This window comes from Cyprinus carpio, chromosome A25 (assembly GCF_018340385.1).
Source record: "Cyprinus carpio isolate SPL01 chromosome A25, ASM1834038v1, whole genome shotgun sequence".
In the NCBI taxonomy this organism is placed as follows: Eukaryota; Metazoa; Chordata; class Actinopteri; order Cypriniformes; family Cyprinidae; genus Cyprinus; species Cyprinus carpio.
Window position 1 is genome coordinate 2,707,330 of NC_056596.1, and position 16,076 is coordinate 2,723,405.

The following is a 16,076-nucleotide window of genomic DNA, read 5'->3' on the forward strand; positions in this document are numbered from 1 at the left end:
CATTTAGTGTGGTATATATCAAACTATTAGGTATATATACCACACTACTGATATTACTGATAATACAGCTATTATTTTATTTATGAAACTTTTTCTTATAAAACTACATGGTATTATTGCGATTTTGTGTCATCTTGTACCTTTTTTTAATACAGTTTTTCATGATTCAGTTTTAAAAGAATTGTAGCATCACATTGGTCGTGTTATTGGTTGAGGGACTGTGAATGAATGAGGTGTAACGCCATCATTTATCACTGCATGAGCTGAGGGATCTGTTTCTCTCGTCTCTTTATCCGCGACCTCTTTACAAACAATGACCCTGTGTCCATCCAACCCCCCTCCCAATCAAATGCAGTTTTGTTGTTTTTACTCACAGCTGGAGCATCTTTCTCTCTCTCTCTCTCTTTCTCTCGCTCTCCTTTTTCCTCTGTTTGACCTGAACAACACGCCCGTTCTTCCCACGACACACTGTGTGGATTGTTTGGGAGGACGCAGGCGAGAAAAAGAGAGCTTGAGGCTGCAGAGACAAAGAAACATCTGGCTGCGTTAATGTACTTCATCTAAATGTGAGCGTAGCTGTGTGGCCGCACACATGTGACCATCCACAATGAATGTGTGTGTGTGTGTGTGTGTTTACATGTGAGTGTGTGTATGTGAAGTTACAGCATGTCTTACTCCGGCTGTGTATGGCTATTGTTGACTAAAGTCATTGAGACCATGTCATTCAGTAAAGCTAATCTATCCAAATGATGACAGACACTGTGGTTTGTAGAAATTTTGACCTTGCGCTGTGCTTTTTTACTGCTAAAATAAGTTGTTAGCAAAATAAAACCCCAAACCATTACCCTCTAAAACATTATCAGATAATATTTCACACAAAAACCTTCGAATTTCATCTCTCTCTCTCTCAGCAGGTGTGTTTACATTCTGACTAATGTGTCTTATCATCCATTCCAGTAAATTATGAAGTGTGTGTGTGTTACATACAGTAAATGTGCATGTGTTTATATGTGTGTGTGATTACCTTTTGCAGGTATTTTTAAAACCAAATGTCTCCATATGTACATTGAATTGTATTTTTTAGTTGCATGTATCAAACAATGCAAATCTGAGAATTAATTTAGGAAAAATTTCAATTCAATTGAAAATCAAAACCCAGTCACAGAATCATTTGTACTGATTAGCAAGTTTTAAAACTTTCAAACAAAAAGTTTTTGTCATGCCAATATTCGAAGTTTGTCTTTACAAACTTTGTTTTTCTATTTAGAAATTACGAAAAAAAAAAAAAAAATTATTTCAGTTAATATTGATTTTATATCCTCACACTGAAATTTGATTTGCAATTCTGCATCCTGTTTGCTACCTCAATTCATTTTCATAATAATTGATTTATAATTTACATTATACCATATGAGCCTGATTAACTGGCATATTCATATACACATAAGGTATTAGAGCACTTGTACTGATTAAAAACATTCTCCGACCTCGAGCCAGTGCTTTCTGAAATAATTTTAAAAACACAAATAAACAAAACTGTGGAAAATGACATTCATTTTAAGAAAAACTGTATTTATTTTTTCTTTTCTATTTGGCAGTGTAACAATAATAAATATAAAGAGTACAAAAAAGAAAGAGAAACTTTTACGGTTGCTGAGCAAATTTACACCAAAATCCAAATTGTTTGATCGTCAAGCAGTAGCCTTCAAAACCTTTTAAAATTCTTACACTTTAATAGCTTGCTTTCTTATAATTTTTAAGTATTGGTATTATTATGTATAATATATTATTAATGCATTTTGTGTAATTGCCTACCAATGATTTAGAAACGTCTATTTAAATATTGTATTGCATTCTCGTCACTCCCGTTCACTAGGGGGCGCGAGAGTCCATCGCCCGGTTTTCCCGCGGAAACGCGACTCAGCCAGTTTTGTTTTGAAAACCTGTCAACCCTTCTCGAGCAGATGGCAGTTGGACAGACAGGTAACCCGCGTCGTTGCCATATATACTGAATTTATCAGCAATAATAAACTTAGTTTTAATAATATTATACTGAAATCTTTGTTTCTCTATTATTTATTCAACGCTTTGAACTATTTCACCGTTGTTTACGCGGTTTAATAGCGTTATTTGCCTTTCGACGTTCTTATGCTGTATGGAAAAGCGGAGCGTTAAATTATATTTTAACACGAAACTCTATGAAAGATCGATATATATTTGTTATTTCATTCACGTCGCAACATATTTCATTCATATGCCTGCACTCCGCTTGAAAAGTTTTTGTCAGGTCAGTATTCAAAGCCTGTTTTGGCTAATTTAGTTTTACTAGTTGTATATAATTATTTCTAAATTACAGTTATATTATATATCACAGAATATATAAATTCTTTTCTACATTCAAATTTAAATTGCATTTCTGCATCCTGTTTGTCAACTCAGTTAAAATCCGTAATAAATAATTAAATGTACCATAATTATCCTAACGTCTAATTACAGTATTCATAAGGTATTTATAAGATACCCCAAATAATGTTTTAAGCCTTAATTGACAGCAGCTCTCATCCAGATCCTGCTGTATCTCTCAGCAGCTTAACTGTTGTTGTAGTGTTTTTCGAGGTCATTATTGGTATTTGGTTAGTCGGTCATCACTAGTACTATTGCTCATGCATGCATATGGTTAGGGATTTGAACTAACTTTATGATGTTTTTGTGACAGCTTATGTGTTGATACTGTTTCTTATGGCCAGTCTTGAGGTCCTGAGGATGTACTGGGGTAAGTTTGGCAAGATCCTGTTTTTGTTTAGGCAATCCATGAGCAGAAAAAACTACCATTGGGCTCTCTTCCTCAGGGGTCAGGGGGAACCTACAGGAGAGCGAGAGCTACACAGCTTCAGATCTGATTGCAACAGGTGCCACAGTGCTGCTGGCGCTCTATTGGCAGTCATACGTGCTGTGAGCTGACGTCATCATCGGCTCCATCCTGATCTGCTTGTATGGCCTAACTGGAATTGTGGGGCTCGGGATGCTCGCGCACTTCACCAGGTCAGAGTTCACATTGTACACTCTATATAAGCACTGATGGTTCCATGAAGAACGCTTAACTTCCAAAGAACCTTTCCATTCCACAAGACATTCAAAAATGGTTCTTTTAAGAACTGTTCGCTGAAAGGAAACAGAAAAGCCGCCTTGCTTTGTAAAGGCCCGTTCACACCAAGCACAATAACTATAAAGATAACGATATTAGCCTCCACACCAGCAAACGATATCTTCTGTTTTTTCTAAGCACATGCTCGTCTGGCACTTTAAATTCTCGAGCTCGTTACAGCAGGATGGATTCTGATTGGCTGTCAATTTTTTTATCGTTCATCAGCTGGAAAAAAATCGTTTTGAAAGTGATTCCAACAATATAGTTTTTCTTTATCGTTATAGTTGTGGTGTGGACTCTGCTGTTCTTTAATACTGAAAACGATTTTTAGAACTATATCTTTATCGTTATCTTTATAGTTATCGTCCTTGGTGTGAACGGGCCTTTGTCCTGTGTATGGAGTGAGAAGAGTTGCGTTGCTTTTCTGAGGATGATTCAAAAGTGAATTTCTTTTGGAAGAAATTATGGGAATGTCGGATTTGCAATTGATTTCACTTGAGTTTGTTTGTTAGTAAATGTTGGTGAACTAACAACAGATAATAAGCATAAAAATATGTAACACATTTATTGAAATCCAATTCTTCGTTCTTACTAATATTGAGGTGCTGGTTACAAAAATAGTGTTTTGCTTGAGCACGTTTTCTCACAAAATGTGATGTGCAGTTTCAAAACTTTTGACATTCAACCGCTTTTGTTATTTTAACAAGAGATTTAAAGCTAATACACATAAATCATTTGAAAAACTCTTCATATGTTGTGTTTTTATTTATGTTTTGGTTTTGCAAATAAGTTTTTATTCATATTTTTGAACTCCGCTTCATCAAATTAGGTAATATTACACCTTTTTTTTTTGCAGTTTTTTTTTTTCAAGATGCAGATCTGTGTTATAGCTATTATGTTAAATTATTTCCATTTCTAATACATTTTCATATATCTATAATTATTTATAAATATCACATTGATCAACACTCCATATCACATAAAGACAAAGCAAAAACCAGATTTGTGACAACTGCAATTTTATACAAAATAAAACTGAAATAATCACATGGCATAAGTATTTAAACCCTTTGCCATGACATTTGAAATTTAGTTCAGGTGTATCCTATTTCTCCGAAATATTATCTCAGAGATATTTCTACACTTTGACTGGAGTAAATTTGTGGAAAATTCAAGTCAACAGGAGAAACTATTTTAACTGGAGCTGAAGTAATTTGATTCTTTCACTCTCTGTGAAGGGTTTGAATTAGCTGAGCTTGATTAAAGCACACTGGCCTGTAGATGCCAGCATTGTGTTCACGCTGCTCAGATGACACTGACTGACTGCCAGGTTAACAATAGTGATATTGCAGCACAGACATGGAGAGTATAATTATTCTACCTTGTAAGATACACCAGATACACATATCTTTCTCATATTAATGCATTGTAACTTTTGACTATTAAATGCATATTATACTAACATTAAAAATCATTCATTAAATACTTGTCTATTACACAATATTTAATGTGAAATATTTTTATATTTGTACTTGTAGAGCATCATGTGTTTATCTCAGCAACATGCTAACAGCAAAGTCTGTGTTCATGGCTTGGCTATCCATCAGCACAATGCAGCGGCTGTAACCCAGACTGTAACGACACTGTCAGAACAAAAGATTCGTAAAATGAGCGTGGGGACAAAGCAAGATATGCAGTCAATCTGTTGGCCCACGCCGAGCCACAGATACAGTGTTCGGCCTCCTGAATGAACCACACTTTAATAATGCAAGCTTTAGACTGGCCTTAAGAAAATGAGCTGATTTTCATTCATGGCAAAAACACGGGAAACAAAAGAGACGGACAATTAGTAACATAAGGCTCTTAAAAGTCAGATGGTGTAATCTCACACCTGTATCCTGTATATCTGAGTTTCTGAAGAAATCCCAACTGTCTCAAACTGTCAGTGACAATCTAGTTTTATATTTTTTTTATTTTACTGAGAAACATTTGGTTCTGAAGTTAAACATTACCATTAAGTCTCATAACCATTATGTCTTATGGCTTGCTTTAACCTGGTTTCTTGGTGTGCTTTATACTGAGTAAGTGTAGATTGTGTCTTGTTTTCTTTTCTAGTTCTTATTCCTGACTCATTACATCTCTGTGGCTCTTTTATTGCGATGCAATCAAGTACTCTTTTCTTATCTGTAAATCAAAGTTTGATTACAATTCGTACTCTGCCATATATAATAATATTTTTTATAAATAATACTTGACAACTGGTGTTTGTAAACATTTCCCTAATGCAGAATTATGCAGCTTTTTCTAGATCACTTACATGTATAAGACTGGGATCTGCCTGTCATCATCAAAAATATTAATTTTCTCTTTTTGAAGTAGACAATGTGTATGATCCCTGTTTCTTTAATAAAAAATATTTTTATTAACTGAACACTTTTGAAACTCATTTTTAATTTTGTCCAAATTAAGAATGCATTGCATTTGTGTTCTGTTGCAGGAATCTCTGAGGCAGGGAGCTCTGGAACTGAGCTAACATTGCAAGGAGTTTGGAGACCATGGACCAGGACCGTCTTTGGCAGCTGTAACATGAACTTCTGTTACGTGCAGGGGGCAGTAACTGGCACTTCTGGGACCAGGAGGCCATGACAGATGAAGGGACCTTGGAGACCTGAGTGGTTGAGATGGGAGCTTATAAACTGAGATGCGTTGGTTTCTGGCTGTGGCTGAACCTTATCACAGGAACCTCTGAAGAAGTGACTGGAATATCTGGAACCAGGTGGCCATGACAGAAACCTCTGGGCATATGTGGGGATCGCTTGGAGCCCAGGGTGCCTGTGGACTAAGACGGCCTTTGGAGCTGGCTCTGGCCTTTACAGGAACCTCTTGAGGAGGCAACGACACCACTGGGGTGCTTATGACAGGTGTGGAGCAGCCATAGCAGGAACCTCTTTAGTAGCTGTGGCTTGCATGGTGGCAGAGAATGTGAGCGCTATCATAGTGGAGGTAGAGACAGAGAGCTCTGGTATTTGGACAGCTGTGGCAGGAACCTCAGGAATGGAGTGGCCATGATGGGAAAAACAAAAAGGGGCAACCAAAAGAATTATGGACATATATATAATATGTACTAGGGTTGTGCCGATAGACTCATTCTCCTATTAATGTATTAATTTATAATAATAATAATTCTTTTTATTTTTATTAGGCGGCCTATTATAATTCGGCTATCAAACTGCCCAGCACCGAATTTCACATACGCGCGCGCAAATGAGTTTTAGAGTCTGTAGCCGGTGAAGAAGTCTCCATCCACAAACAGACGTACATCGTCTGCAGATATAAGGTATTTCATTGCACTTTAACAAGTAATCTGAACAGCCTATATATGTGCAATATTTTAAACGAGCCCTCACTAACTGAGTTTAATGCCACAGTTATGTTAGAATGCATCTCATTCTTGTTTCTGTGGCGGTGCGTCGGGCTCGTCATGACTGATCCGGAGCACTGTATGACTGATGCATCAGTTCAGTTCAACTTTACTCCAAATATATATACTTACCTGTTTTGAATACTTTATATTTAACTTGTTCGTTTATGTCCAATATTAGTGTTAAACTGTTGGACTTTAAATTAAATCTACTATTGATTTTCACCGTTGACTGATTTTGCAGAACATTTAGACTGATAACTTCCGTGCGCAAATGTGGCAAATTTGTCACAGGACACGCGATATAATAGTTGCGTCCAACTATATATGATTATATATTATCTGTTTTAAATACAGTATTTTTATATTTAACGTTAGTTTATTAGTATGTTTGAAAGTATATTTTTTTTGATTATTGGTGATTCCATAGGCTCTCTCTCTTGCGCACCTGCACGGATTAATATTGTGTATCATCGATCTCACGGGCTGACGATATGACGATTTGAAAAATGACCATATCGCCCAACACTAATATGTACACATCCCTCCGGAAGCAGTACCGCCAGACGCAAATACTGCTTCCTCAAGCCAAGGCGCAAGACTCTACACAAGGCTTGCTCGCCCTGCAAGACGCCAACTGAAGTGGTCTTATGTTTTTAAATCTTTTTAGCTGGTCTCAGGTCCACTACCTTAATCCAGTTGTGGGACATGATTTGCCCCAGACCAAGTCACCGGCTTGGCTTTTCATGCAGGAGAGCCCTGAGGAGGTGACAGCATTCTGACGGGAAGGACATTTAAACTTAAACTTTACACCTCAAATTTTCTTAAAAATGATCTGTTTGATTATGTTATTCAAAACTAAATATATATAAGATTATGTTTTGTTTTTTTTTTGTGATGAAGATCTCACCTTTTGCCAGGCCGGGTTCAGACCAGTGCTTGTAATGCAGCAGGATCAGGTCACAGTCACTAGGGAAGTGTCCACATAACATTGTGAACATCAGAACCCCTAGTGACCAGACTGTCTCCGGCCTGCAGTAGTACTTCCCCCTGCTGTGGTACTCTGTGCCTGCAGGAGAGAGCAGTTTGTATGATGTGCAGCATGATTGTTCTGTATCTATTAGGAAGAAATGAATTATATCATACATATCATGGTATGACTTGTATTGGTCACCTCCTCAGAATGTCCCCACATCCGAAGTCAGTCAGCTGGACTTCAGATGTCTCTCTGTTTATCAGTAGGTTCTCCAGTTTGATGTCACGGTGGAGCACTCCACGGAGGCAGCACATGTTTGCAGCGGGAGCCGCCTGCCACATGATTTGTCGCTCTGTTTCTTCATCAAGGCTTCCACCGTGACGCCTCATGAACTCTACCAGATTCTCACAGAGAGAGGGACATTCGAGGACCATGATGAAGTGGTCAGGGTGGTCCTGATGATTTCTGGCACGCTGGGACCTTTATTCACCAGGATGGTGAGGGCGATTTCTTTTGGAGGAGGGTTTGGATGATGGGGCTAGAAGAGTTGAGTTATTATGATGGTTACATGGAGGTGGTTTCTCAAATAGTGATTTAGCTGAGTCTTGGACTAGTTTGTTAATTTAATTTGTTTGTGATTTATATTAATATTGTTTTTATAGTGCTTACAACGAATATACATTTTGTGTGCTGGGTCTTTGTGACATATTTCAAAGCCACCTGATGAACAAACAAAAAAATATTAAATAAGATGCACCAAGAGGGTTTTTAGAGGATAAAACATTTGTTGGCTTGGTAATGTGTTATATATTTTACTTACTTTAAGATCATCCGCCAAACGTTTCCCTTCATACACCACACCAAATCCACCTTTGCCTTGTGATGAGAGATGCTATATTTAATCTAAAAATAATTGAAACTATTTTTCATACATTATTAATTTTAATGACAATATTTTAATTAATTAATAGTGACTATATTGAATATTTATAGTTTTAACATGTATTAGTTCATAAAGATATAACAACAATGTTTTTAACTTGGAATAAGATGGGATAAGATCTAGTTATGCCTATATGTACTGTTGTGTATTTTTGATATTGTGTGTGAAGGGACTGATAGTTTAACATGATCAAAGTAGAGTTGTATTAACATGAAACATATACTTACTCATAATATGGTTGTGTACCATCACTACTTCTTCCTGCCCAGGCCACCTTCCTCTTCTCTCTCTGACCTGAGCTGCTCTCTGGAGCAACACTTCTTGCTCTTTCTTTTCTCCTTCACTCTCCCTCCTCCTCCTCCAGCACCAGCAGGGGATGAGGATGTTGAACCGCCGTGTTGGTGCTGGGTTTTGGGGGTGTAACAGGATGTTGATCGTACACCTCGCCACCCGTCATCCGACTCACTTTAGTAACTCTCTGTCCCATCGCTGTGAAAACTCACTGACCACTACAACAAACCCACAAAGAGTGTAAGAATGTCCGCGCTTCATAAAGCCCGCGAGTTCTGTTCGAACGCGCTCTATGGCGTCATAAAGCTTTGAACCTCTCAGAATAGATATTTATATAGAGTATAAAACAAACAAAAAAACACTACAAGACCAAAATCTGTCAGAATATTGTGATAAAGCAAATATGCGTCATACATTACATTAATTAAATGCTGTATCCAAATATGTTAACACATTTTTTTTTTAAATATTCAACATGTAAAACATATTTTAAACAAAACATATTAAAATATATTTTTTTGTGCTTATACGAAACCTTGTATTATTATTATTATTACAAGCTGCCATTAGTGTTTTTAACTGGATTAAAATTAAAATTGTGTGCGTGTGTGTAATATACGTATTACACACACACACACACACACATTCATTTAAACCAGTTAAAAATACTAATTTATCATATATATATTAGTCATATTTACTGTGAATATATATATATATATATATATATATATATATATATATATATATATATATATATATATATATTCTGTAAAAATATATATACAGTAAATATGACTAACATATATGATAGTTTGTCCAGTAGAGGGCGTTTATTTAACATGTAATATGTTCAGAATCATATTTGATCTAATCATTAGCAGTCTGTTGTTTTACTGTGCGAGGTTTATTGGTACATGGGTATGTATCTCTTCTCTAGCATATGAAATTATGTTTTTTACTGTATATAATCACTACTGTGTCCTACAGTCAGCTCTGTTTGGAAACTGTAAACCTCAAACAAATTTGCCTCTGAATTTATCACCAAGTCATTCTTTTGAGCAGTTTTATGAATAATGTTTAACAGAACTTGCTTCTTTCAGCAGTCAGTGTAATCCTGAGAAAGTGAGCATTTCATGTGTCATAGTTCTGTCCTCTGATGTTAATTATAAACCAAAACTCAAGGTTCCTATAAAGTCAAACACTCCATTGGTCTGTGTGCATGTACTGCAGTTCACCAACCTGTCTGCATACCAGTGGACTCAAACTTTGTGTGTGTGAAGTTTTTCTGTTTTATGTCATATGTGTATTTTCATTTTAAAGGAATAGTTCACTCAAAAATTTAAATTTGCCCTCAGGCCTTCCAAGATGTATGAGTTTGTTTCTTCATCAGAACAGATTTGTAGAAATGTAACATTGTATCACTTGCTCACCAATGGATCCCCTGCAGCGAATGGGTGCCGTCAGAATGAGAGTCCAAGCAGCTGATAAAACATCACAATAATCCACAAGTAACCGCTGACTGTTTTTGCTTGTAAACAGTGCTTGATTTGTGCATATTTCTCTCCTGACTCAGATGAGACAACTTTTTCACTGGAGAAAGCAATATCAGAGACTATGGACTGGTAGTTTGGCCAATAGCGACTTTTTAATGGTAAAACACCTTAAAGATGGATTTGTTTCTTACAAACACGCAGCGTTTCGTTTCACAAGATGTTAACTGATGGACTGAAGTGGAGTGGATAACTTGTGGATTGTTGTGATGTTTTTAACAACTTTGGTCTGTTTCTAAACTTAGATGACTTGGAATATAGAATATGAGATGCATAGACTGTGTTTAAGATGCTTTTTTGATGCTATTTGTGTCATTTTTGGAGCTTGATGGTCCACTTTTATTCCACAGAATAAAGAAAGTTATTGGAGTTTGGAGCGATGTGAGGGTGAGTAAATGGTTACATTTTTATTCTTAAATAATCAGGTAAAAAACCAATCCATCCTGATTTTATACTGATCAGGAAGAGTAAAGTGTGTTTGTAGGCCGGAGTCATGCTCCATATCCAGTGACATCCAAACCTGTCCAATGTTCCACCCCGTTGCTCTTCTTTCACTCTGTTCTTTAAAGATGCTTCTCCTTGATCATACAGGGTTACAGAACTGGATCAGGAACAGGAATTTGCTTACATCACTAAACAAACCTCACAATATGCCATACATGTTCTGATATAAATGCAGAGGTTATATTGATTTACACCAGGAATGTCCCATTTTCTGCTTTGCCAGTACATGGTGCATAAAGAATGGCAATAAAATGGTTGATAACGAAGGGATGGCTTTCAATAAACCAATAAACCAAATGTTTTCGTTCTCCAGGTATTGTAAAATCTAGAGTAGTACTGGTATTGAAATTTTTCTGGTATAGTGCACCAGGTGGAGGATACATGTGTTAGCTCTGGAGAAAAGAAAAAAAAGATTTATATTTGTTAGTGAAGATTTACATTTAAATGGTTTGCATTCATGTGCAGTGAATTACTTGTATGTTGAGGAAATGCATAAATGCATTGTGTGAAAGTGAAATTGATATAAATATGCTATAGTAGCTATACAGGAGCAGCACCTTAAAATAATATTTGAGTTTTTTTGAGTTTTTAATTGTTTTTTAATTATTTTTTACATTTTTTTTAGTTTTTTATTTGTTTCATTTTTTTTTTTTTTTTTTTGTTTTTATTTTTTTTTTTGCTTTTATATCTAAATAATGGATAGTCATTCAGTCTTAACGTAAAATGAATAAATTGCTTAAATGCATTGTGTGACATTGAAATAGCTATGAATAAAGTGGTTACGGATGCAGCACCTTTAGAAAATATTGCAATTATTCAATGTTAGTTTAATTCAGTTTAAGTATTAGCAATATTATATTCAATATTAAATATTTTTAATTCCGTGTTTAATATTTTGAACCTTTTTTCTTAATGTTTACTTTTACTTAATATTGTTTTGTTTATGTATTTTGACATTTTTTTCATTTTAATATCAGTAAATAATGTGGCATGCGATTGCAATGCAATAAATGAATAAATAGCATTTTTTTTTTTTTTTTGGAAGAGAAGTCAGTTAATTTTATTTAAACATTCCTTTCATAAAACAATAAGAAGTTATTAAAAGTTATTCATGTTCTTCTTTTAAGCTACATGGCGAAGCCCTTTAAATATTCCATTGACTAAAATGTTTTGTATATGTTCCAGAAACACTGCATTAAAAGTGCATGCGTTCATATGCAGGCTCCGCCCCCTCTCGCGCGGCAGGTAGAGTTACGAGCGCGAATCACCTGTCACTCTCGCTCAAGCGCACCTGTTGCATCGTTCTAGACTTTTTGTCCTCAGCTTTACTTTTTGGTTTGACATTAGTCTGTATCAAGCAAACTCGCCTTGGCTACCCGAAACCCTCCGTGTTTGGATCAAAGTTCATCTCTGTGAGAAAACATATTGAGATGGAGCCTTGAAGAAGAGTTTACCGCAAGAATTTCTGTAAACGGGAGGAATTATCGGCGAACTGAAGAACGGGATTCTCTCTGCTGAGGGTAAGAGCGCGTTTCTATACGCTATCAACACAAGGTCACGCGTCAGAACGAGAACGCGTCCGTTATAAGGCTCGCTTGCTTGCGATGTTTTCCTTCTGAAGCGTGACGTCCGCTCTTATTTGCGTTTCTGTGCAAATAAGAACGGAACGCAAATTCTTGAAAATTTGTTTTGGTCAGTCGTGCGATTGCAGCATCTGTGAGACTCAACGTATCTAGCCTATAAATAGATAAATAGAATAAAATGATTTTGAAGTTATAAACAAACATTACTGGAGTATGTTTTACAAGAAAATAGTATTGCAGTCTTTAGTTAAAAGGTTCATGTTTAATTAAGCTTTATTTGCTTTCTTTATAATTAATTATAACAATTTCTTTGGTGAAAATGTTTTTCCCCCCGACTTTTTTCAGACTACTGTATGACATTTACAAATGTCATTTCATTTTATTTTATGTCTGGCGTGGTTTATTAAAACATTCTATGATGTATGAATAGCTAGAACCGCCTTTACAAGTTTATAGTGACGTTTTAAACTTTCAGTACTAATTTATTAGCAAACATAATATCGCTGGTTCTTGAGACATGCAGCTAAAAATGTAAAAATTTCACCTGCCAATATATAAACAAGTCTGACTTAGGTAACATTCTATAGATGGAGCTAAAAATCAATCTCAATTAATTAATTTATTGAACAAGTATATCGCATGCAAACTTAAGCGAATATCTCTAAACAACACAAAATAATAAATAATGTTTCTTGAGAACTTAATGTCCTGGAACTCAAAAATCAGTGATGCATTGCTTAACAAATCTAGTTTTGCAACTTATGTTTGACTGGCAGTATTTGGAATGATAATCAGATATTTGTGTACCATTCATATTCCCAGTTGTTATCTTTTGAAAAGCAATATTTGTTTGGAAAACATTTGACGTTCAGGATCCGTTCCAGGTGGACACGACCACATTTTCAGACAACAGCAATGACAACTTGACCGATTGCTTCTTCTGACATCAGACTGGCAAACAAGCACATAAACGTCCCTCTTGATCACAATACAAGACAAACACTGTCATTCACAGAAACCATCATCATCATCATCATTACGGATGGGGAATAAAAGCCTTTAGCTGACACAAGCTTTTTGCTCATGTTTATGTTCGATTCACATTATAAAGCTAATTCACCCCTGCAGGGCAAAGGTCCAGCGGACATTATCTCCGTTTGTCCATCTGTTTGAGGAGACATTACTTCATTTACTGAAGTCAATAACGGTGAGCTTAATGGTCATGGGGGCTTGACGTTTTTGTTTATAGCTTTTAAAGCTCGCACAGATCAGAGGTTTGATTCAAACTAGGTTTTGTGGTTTTATTCGGGCCTGGGATCTGATTGGCTGAGGTCACCAGGAATTGTTAATTGATTGGTCACTGTAATTCCTCCCAACTTGATGAATCAATCTACTGTGCTGATGATGCCTAAAAATGAGCACAATAGAGCAGGTGAAGTGGAGATGGCCATCAGAGGCTGATTGTTTTTGCTCGGTCACTTAAGTGAAAGCAAATTAAATTACATATCATGTTCCTCGTCAAAAGACGGCGTTGGCTCTTTCTGTGGCTTGTTGTTGCACGTTTGCTTGGAAACCGAGGCGGTCATTAACATATATGACTTCTCAGGTTTAGATATGATAGATATGTGTTATTGTGCATGTTTGATCTTGATTGGCCACTTCATGCATGTTTAAGTGACTGTCAGTTGAACTGATTTGCTTTGAATTAATACAGTAATTAGCTCACAGGATGTTAATTGTAATTACAGGAAGAGGAATTGTAGTGAATAGCACCCAGTCATACAACAGCAATTTTCTTAGTCCAAAAAACAAAAAGACAATTGCATCATTAATTGTGACTAATTTTGCTAATTTATTTCCTTATATGCATTTACAGTAAATACTATCAAAACAATTAAGTCATTTTATTTTTGTAATACAGCACCACAGAATGACAACTACATTGTTTTCAAATAACTGCTTCACATTATATTTTTAATCCACTGATTATATGCCGATTTTGAGGTAAATAAAGCATTCTAATATAGCATAAAATCACTAAAATATTATTATATGCACATTTTGCATGCACATTAATGAGTTTTGAAGTTAAAACAGCAATTTCCTGAACACAGAGCAGTACATCTGGAGAAATGCAGATCAACAAACGCAAACTCTGGCCATTAAACAAAACAGCTTGGACAAACAAAGTTAAAACCCAAATGAAAGGTGGAGTGGGTGGAACCAACAATGAGTGCTTAAGGTTAAAAACAAATCCAGGAGTGGTGGAGGCATGTGACGTGGCCTTAAATAGGCACATTGTGAGAGGACATTTTGAATCAGCCCCGAAATGCCAGTCCATTCAACCGCTCAGGTGTGTCAAATACCACAGGACGTGAGTCAATGAACCTGCAGTCTGTATAAACCTGGTATAAAGAGAGCAGCCATGATAAAACATGAGCTATGGGAAATGCCTTTGAACAGATGACACAATATACAACCAGTGCATTACATCTAATAAAATAAACAATAGCGTTACATCAATCATTTTTATGCAAAGTAATGCTAACCTGGGCAAGATTTATGTATGATGCAAGGATGAAGCAGCACAACTGTTTTCAGTGTTGATAAGAAGAATTTTTTTTGGAGCAGCAAATCAGCATATTAGAATGATTTCTGGAGGATCATGTGACACTGAAGACTGGAGTAGTGATGCTGAAAATACAGCTTTGATTGCAGGAATAAATTACGTTTTACAATATATTCAAATAGAAAACAATTATTTCAAAATGTAATAATATTTCACAATATTCCTGTTTTTACTGTGTTTCTGATCTTACTTACTCCCAAAATATACCCAAACATACAGAACCTTCACAGATTTGCATAATAAAAGAGCTAATCTTGTCTGATAATATTGTGGAAGTGAACAGTTGGTAAGGCAGGACCAGTCAGAAAGGTGATGTTTTTAGATTGGGGTCAATCACTGCTGTTTTACCTCACTGCCAGACACCCAGGTGACCTGCAGGTGTTTTTTTATTCAAAGTGGGATTGTCTTTTGCTGTGAATAAGTGTTGTAGTTTGCCTGCGGTGACTAATCATACTTCATGCAGAGTAGACAGTTTCGTTCTTCATTCAACAGTGACAATCTCTTTAGAACAGTTCTCTTTTTTTTCTTAGCCATTTTAGATTTAGGATTTTTAATGTCAGTGGTTTAATGGATGAATCAATGTGAAAAGCAATTTCTTGTAGTGGTTTAGGAAACAAATACTCAGAAGTAAATGGGTGTAGAAACTATTTTAACTCAGAAATTGCTAGTAAATATCACAAATAATTACAAATAAAAAGCAAGTTACATAGTATTTTACATACAGTAAAACATTAAGTAGAAACACTGAAATTGTATTATCTTGTAAAACATGCTCCAATAATCTTTATTGAAAACTTAAAAAAAAAAATTCTCCTTTTTTTTTTTTTGTGTCTTAACAGAATCTTCCCAGCAATTTCCTAATTTCTCCAGTTTTTAAAAGTTATGTAAATGTTATGACAACAAAAAAAAAGATTAAAATAATGTTTATGGAATGTTCTTATAACATTATTAATATTTGATATATGTTCTCAATGTTGAGAGGAAACATTCTTAAAATATAAAAAATGGGTGTTTCAAACATTCTAATGTAA

General features: G+C 35.6%; 1 protein-coding gene and 2 pseudogenes across 1 annotated transcript in view; 2 read left to right on the plus strand and 1 right to left on the minus strand.

Moving 5' to 3' along the window:
* The first annotated feature begins 1,920 nt into the window (after positions 1 to 1,920).
* LOC109051234 lies at positions 1,921 to 7,348 on the plus strand (annotated as a pseudogene).
* Positions 7,349 to 7,359: 11 nt separating this feature from the next.
* On the minus strand, positions 7,360 to 8,942 carry LOC122135667 (annotated as a pseudogene).
* Positions 8,943 to 12,103: 3,161 nt separating this feature from the next.
* LOC109079314 (epidermal growth factor receptor kinase substrate 8-like protein 2) overlaps positions 12,104 to 16,076 on the plus strand; it is a 34,667-nt gene continuing 30,694 nt past the window's right edge. The window contains exon 1 of the mRNA XM_042715039.1: positions 12,104 to 12,353. The gene's annotated coding sequence lies outside the window, so the exon portion shown is untranslated. The remainder of the gene's footprint in view (positions 12,354 to 16,076) is intronic.